The following is a 7,521-nucleotide window of genomic DNA, read 5'->3' as shown; positions in this document are numbered from 1 at the left end:
AGAAAAATTACACAAGGGAGAAAGTGCCGGTGAAGTTGAAAATTGAAAGGAAAATGCTTAAGGACAAAGGAAAATGAAGGTTCTAGCATTTAACATAATAATAAGAAGAAAATAGTAAAGGTTGATCCCTTTTTGGCCGGCCATGTGGGTGGGGTTAGAAAGAAAATTCAAGAAGTCTCAAGGTTATCCATTTAGTCAATCATGTAGGAAATTCTTTGTCTTTTTCCCTTTAATCCTTCTCCCATCCTTTCCTTCCTTTATTGTATCAATTTTTTCCAAAAAATCTTACATAAGTGACCGGCCACATGGAAAAGAATAAGAGAAAGCAAAGTCAAAGCTGCCTTTGTAAGCTTCGACCAAATTAAATAGTAAAATTACCATTTAGCCCTCTTAAGTTCTTATTCTTTTTATTGAGTCCTCTCATCACTTTTTAAATTCTAATTTTTCTTCTACTTCCTTCCTTGACATGTGATAAATATAATATAAAGTCCACACCCCATTAGCATGTCACCATAATATTTAAATATATACTTACTCGATTGTGCTCTATTTCACAAAAGCACGCGGGTTCCCTCAACCTCATTGTTTTCTTCCAAGTTTCCCCTTTTCTTCTCCTCCCCCACTTAGATTAGTCATATAACCTACTATTTTAACTAATCTCACTGATAAATAAGATATTAATATTTTAATATTATTTTATTCATTTAATATTATTTTATTCAAAAATATTTTTTCTACATATCGTCGTTCTCTAACACTCAAACTAACATCAAATAGCCTTTATTCTCATCAATAGAGTCTCATCAATCTTTAAATGAGGATACGGGGTATTACAGATACATCCCCTCATATGACTTGAAGTGATGAATTCTTTCTTGACCATTCATTCACCTTCGCATGCTTTATGACATACCCAAAAACACCCTATTTAGGCATCTAGTCGCTTCCAAACCCACAGGGGTGAAATCAAAGTATGTCATTCTCTATACAAGATGACTTGGTGTTTCAAGTTTAAGGACTAGTTGTACGACTATCACATGAGAATATTTTCCGTAGACACTTGAGTGGAATACCAAATGGAATTTTTATAGCGAGTCATGTTCAGTAAACTTGGTTTTTAACAAGCACCTATATATTATCCTTAAGTATCCCATATACGTCAATCTATGAGATCAATTGCTTACTTCCCAAGTAAAGAGGCTTAACATGTACTAGTCTTTGAGCATTGCCAATGCCTTGTCTTGATAATACAATGACTAGGAATAATTTTAGAAACATAGCTTTGATGCATAGTGATCTCATAATTGTAGCAACTTTACAATTCTCTTGCAAGGCTTTTATGTTCCATAGGCTTCATCCAATTAGTGCTTAATAACTCCTTATTATTGCACTAAAATGAAGGAAAACCTCTATCACATATAATTATGCGATTAAATATGCAGTAAATGACAATATCTATATTTCTTGACCAATCTAATTGGCTCAAGGGCATATACCAACAGTAACATGTCAACATGGCGTGTAACATTTGTGTGAACATGGCGTATAAGAAAATGTTTTCAACCTGGTGTGTAACAACATGTTTTCAACAAGGTGTGTAGCAAGATCATTGCACATGGTGTGTAGCAAAATCATTGAAAAAGATGTGTAGAAATTTTTTTTTTGAAGATGGGCATGTAACAATATTTCTTTTGAAAATGGCTTGTAGCATACTGTTCTTGAACATGGCAGGTAGCAACATTGTTATGCACATGGTGGGTAGTAAAATGTTGTCAAAATGGCATGTAACAATTTTTGAACATGGCATGTAACATGTTGTCAACATGACGTGTAACATTTATTTGAATATGGTGTGTAATAAAAATTGTTTAATAGGGCGTGTAACAACATGTTTTCAAGAAGGCATGCAGCAAAATTTTAAACCATGGCATGTACTGTGTAAATTGATTGGCATTTTTTTACATATTTTAGTGGCGTGCTAATTGGGCGACTTATGATAAGACAGGGTGGTCAATTGGTCGATGGTATTTACAAGGGTGGTGAGTCACGAATGCGAGGGGTTAAGAGTGATTTGTCATTTGCGGGCTTGATGAAGTTGGCTGAAAATGTTATTGGGGTAAACTCACTGATTCACAAGATTGAGTTACATGTATTGATCAGTGCAGTTGAAGAGCTATTGTTGTTGATTTCTCACGCAAGTACACGTATTGTTAATAAGTAATATAGTAATGAATAGAGTATCGTTCCCATAGAGAATTATTTTAATTCTTACTATTAACTACTAAAATTATAACCCCATAATCTTATCTAAACAATATAAAATTATTAAAAAGAAACAATTAAAACTAATAAACTAAAACGAAAATTAAATGGTAAATAAAACTCACTTAACAACCAGACCTAAGAATATGATGTCCTTCAATACTTCATCTGATTATTTTCTCTCTCTCTTAACTCAATTTAATGGATTAAATTGTTTACCTAGAGTCTTAAATTATTTACAAGTCTCTGTCAAGTTTCTCATAAAAATACCTTTCCCAATTCATTTACTATATATATACAAATTATATTGAAGAAAGATTCATAAAGTTCATGCTCTAATTTAGGCTACGTATGGCTTATAGGTGTATGTCTACCCTATATGCAAATTAAATAACCTAATCAATTAAGTGCATTCAATCATACGTTATTCTATTCAAGGTCTACCTAAATCTCTTTTGTTAAGGTTTAACCTAAGTTTCCAATTCAATCCAATTGGTGATCAAGCAATTAGAAGCAGTAAGAATAAAATAAAATAAACAACTTAAATCCATCAAACATAAGGAAAAGAGAAATAAATAAATCAGACTACATATTAAGTTCAATCATAATCTTGGATTAAAAACTTAGTTCTCCATTAAGTCACACATCATTATCAGCAAATTAAGTTTAAACAATAAAAACAAACTAAGAAAACAAAAAAATAATCAAAAAGATAAAACTCAAGAATTATAATCTTGACCTTCCAAGTCTTCTTGAATCCTTCAAAATCTTCTTAGCTTCAACGACTTTGTGGCTTGATTCTCCATTGTCAATCAGGTGTTTCGTTTTCTTTTTCTCTTCCTCTTTTTTAAAGGTTATTTTTATAGGCTTTGAAGTTAGGCCAAGTTGGGTGAAGAAAGAAGTCAATTTCAGCTGGGATTTCCTCATCAGACTATGTGGGTCGCAGTCTTACCCAATTAATTAATAAAAATTGTAATTGCTCTAAGATTACTATAGTATGTCAAATTCGACAAGATTTTTAACCATCTTCCAATCCAAACTAGGTGACGTAGTATGCATGAAAATTGTGTATTTTTCTGTTATCTTTCTAATGATCTAAGAATTATCTCATTTGGAGCTTTGTAGAGAAAGTTATGACTAAAATACCGAAACATGTGCAGTGCAAGTCTGCACCTTGAAATTGCTCTCCTTCTTCCATTAAAATTCTTCTTTCAAACACCTACAAAAGCATAAATAAATTAGTAACAACCTATCTTAAGCACATTAACACCAAAGTAAGCATAAAATTAACCATGATTAGATTGAATCAATTAACTAAAATAATTAAATAAAATCTACTAATTTCTATGCATTACTAAAAGAACTAAGCTAAATTACTATCAAAATTAAGTCCAAATGACTCTATATCATAGAGTTATCACACCTCTAAACTTAATATTTTGCTAGTCCTTGAGCAGAACATAGAAAAGAAACTAACTTACAAAAATCAAATTCAGTTAATGAAAACTAAAGTAGATATAGTTGCTACTACTATTACTACTACTAGTATAGATAAAGGGCACTAATTCAATGATTGTCTATAATTTCCTCAAAAGCATGTCTATCAATCATTAACTTAAGTCTATCAATCATGAACTTAAGGAAAAATATACACATCATTTAAATTCATATTAAATTCCAAGGCGAGCACATTCTCGAATGGATTTTTGTGTGCGTGTGAAGTCTTTTACCAAGAATGTCATGACATCCGAATTAGTTTATGCCAACGCAAATCTCAAATTAGTACTAGATTTTCATAGGTTTACTTTTCATCTCTCTCTCTCTACTAATGTAGACTAACACCAAGCTAGGGATTAATAGGACTTTATAACGCATGTAATGAATGGCTAGGGTCAAGGTAGGATACAAGATAATAATATGGCTCAAATCACCCTAAGCACATAATTATTCTAGGACCTATATATAGAGCTCTATTTTCCTTCTCAAAGCACTCATTTTCTTCCACATTTGAACTTTTTTTTTCTTTCAACACATTTTTTTTCATAATTTCACAATTTCACACCCTCAAACTTAATTTCTTTGTATTGTAGGTAGTGGGGTGATTTTTAATATCTCGAACTTTTTTTTTTCACATCAACATCACCTTTCCACCTTTTTCAACACTTAGCTCAATTTATATTTCCTAAAACAATATACATGCTTAGGAGTGAGGGTTGCAAATTTGAAAAATTAATTTTAAGGCTAAGCTCAATTGTGATGTAGTTAAACAAAGAAAAGGCAAATTAGGATTAAAAAGGAAATATTAGGGATAAAAATTTAACAAGGTAGGCTTTTTAGATTCAAACGGTTCAAAGATGACCTAAATCATGTCCTTAAATATATATTGTCTAGGATTTTGCCTCAAGAGAAGATCAAGCAAATTTTAAAATTCATGACATAATCTATAGTTCACATCAAAATAAACTTTCTCTAGATATTCACAATCATTCAAAACAAAAGATATAATGCACAAAATTGTGGAAATTACATCTTAACAATGATACTTAACAACAAAGTTTAGCATGAATCCAAACAAAGACCTTATTCACCAAAAGCTAAGAATTCAAGACAACTTGCTATTGTCATTGGATAGAGAAATCATCGAAAAAAATTGGCACAACCTTGCTCTAGATTCCTAAGATTCAAATAAGAAATAAATTCATTTACTAACTAGTCCTAAATTATTTATAAATCTATATAAACATGCAAATAAAATTAAATCTAAAACTTCTATAGAATATTCACCACCAGAAAAATAGTCACCTCCCTAAACTTAAACTAAACATTGTCCTTAATGTTAGAAAAAAATAAAAGAAAGGTCAAGAATACTCCCCTGATGATTAAATGAATCTAGTGAAGCTCTAATCCTTTTCTTCGTTCTCATTATCCTCATTGTCATTTGTAGGAGAGGTTTTTTAACTGAAAAAAATAAATAGAGATTAATGAATATAAATAAATAAATAAAATAAAAATAACTAAAAATAAAAGTTTAGAAAGCTTGAGTTGCCTCTCAAGAAGCACTTTTTTATAGTCAATGGCTTGACTTTGGTTGAGATTTGAGTTTGCATGGAAATAGTTTGAGGAGTGAAAGTAGACTTTTCCTAAGATGAGGTTGTAACACCTTTAATTCAAGATTTAATGCTTGCTTAACCCAAGGTGGTGGAATAGGTTGACCTTTATCCAACTTCTCAAATTGAGTTTTTTTTGAATAATGCACTTTGGCAATAACCTCCTTAGGTACCTCATCAACTGTATCTAGAAAAGGAATGAGAGGCACATATGACTTGACTTGTAGTGACATAGATATTGCCTCTTCTTGCTTAATTTCTTCATCTTGAACTTGATTGCTGGAAGTATTTCTTTGATCTATTTTATCTCCATCATCTTGAGGTCTATTATTGATGGCACTAGCTAGTTCACCCACTTGTGTCTCAAGCTTTTGGATTGATTTTGTTTGACTTTGAATGATGCCATCAGTCTTTGTTATGAAGGCATCTGTCTTCGTCATGAAGGCATCTCATCTGTCTTTATCATGACGGCATCGGTCTTTGTCCTAAATTGCATGAACATATCTACTGTTAAAGGCTTTTTCTCTAGCATAGGAGCTCTAACTTGTGACTGAAAACCATTATGGAAAATAGGTTGTGATGAATATGTTGGATTGTGACCATTACTCCACGAAAATTTTCGTGATTCTACCCTAAGTTGTAATTGTTGGAGTACGACTTATTTTGCTATCTATCGAAGCTTCCATCAAATTACATTGATTTATAATAGGCCGGACAATAATCACTAGAATGCCTATCTCCACAAAGCCCACATGTCACAAAAGAACTTTGAAAAGCATTAACACCCAAAGTGTTAATTTTTTGAGACAAAGCATCAACTTGGGTGGGTAAAACACTGATTGTGTCCAATGCATAATCACTAGCAACCCTTCTAGGCACAAATTGTTTAGATGGCCACAGATAGTTCATCACCTCAATTAGAAGTATCTTAAAATAAAAAGAAAAGTTTGAAGTAAGATTAAGAATGCTTGGTATTAATATTGACAAGAAAGAATTAAAAACCAATTCCCTGGCAACGGCACCAAAAACTTGTTTATTTCAAATGCAAGTGCACGTATTGTTAATAAGTAATATAGTAATGAATAGAGTATTATTCCCACGGAGAATTTTTTTAATTTTTACGATTAACAACTAAAATTATAACACCTTAATCTTATCCAAACAATTTACAGTTATTAAAAAAATTAAAAATAATAAACTAAACTAAAATTAAATGATAAATAAAACTCGCTTAACACCTAGACCAAAGATTATGATATCCCTCAACACTTCATCTGATTATTGTCTTTCTCTCTCTTAACTCAATTTAATATATTAAATTGCTAACCTAAAGTCTTAAATTATTTATAAGTCTTTGTCGAGTTTCTCATAAAAATACCTTTCCCAATTAATTTACTATATATCTATGCAAATTTTATTGAAGATAGATTCATTAAGTTTGTGCTCTAATTTAGGCAACGTATGACTTATAGGTAGACATCTACCCTACATACAAATCAAATCACCTAATCAACTAAGTGCATTCGATCATATGCTATTCTATTCAAGGTCTACCTAAATCTCCTTCGTCAAGGTTTAACCTAGGTTTCCTATTCAATCTAATTGGTGATCAGACAATTGGAAGCATTAAGAATATAATAAAATAAACAACTTAAATCCATCAAACATAAGCAAAAGAGAAATAAATAAATCAGACTACATTTTGAGTTCAATCATAATCTTATATTAAAAACTTAGTTCCTTGTTAAGTTTCACATCATTATCAAATTAAGTTGAAACAATAAAAACAAACTAAGAAAATAAAAGAATAATCAAAAAGATAAAAATCAAGAATTATAATCTTGATCTTTCAAGTCTTCATGAATCCTTCAAAATCTTCTCAATTTAATGATTTTGTGGCTTCATTATACACTGTCAATCTAGTGTTTCATTCTTTTTTCTTTCTCTTTCTTTTTCCAAAAGGTTGTTTTTGTAGGCTTTAAAGTTAAGCTAAGTTGGGTGAAGAAAGAAGTCAATTTTAGTTGGGATTTCCTCATCAGACTATGTGGGTCACAGTCTTGCCCAATTAATTAACAAAAATTGTAATTGCTTAAGAACTGCTGCAGTATGTCAACTTCAGCAAGATTTTTGACCATATTCCAAGCTGAAATGG

Source organism: Theobroma umbraticum, unplaced genomic scaffold, assembly GCF_002168275.2.
Source record: "Theobroma umbraticum cultivar Fairchild unplaced genomic scaffold, ASM216827v3 scaffold_95.0, whole genome shotgun sequence".
Taxonomy (NCBI): Eukaryota; Viridiplantae; Streptophyta; class Magnoliopsida; order Malvales; family Malvaceae; genus Theobroma; species Theobroma umbraticum.
This window is presented reverse-complemented; position numbering follows the sequence as displayed.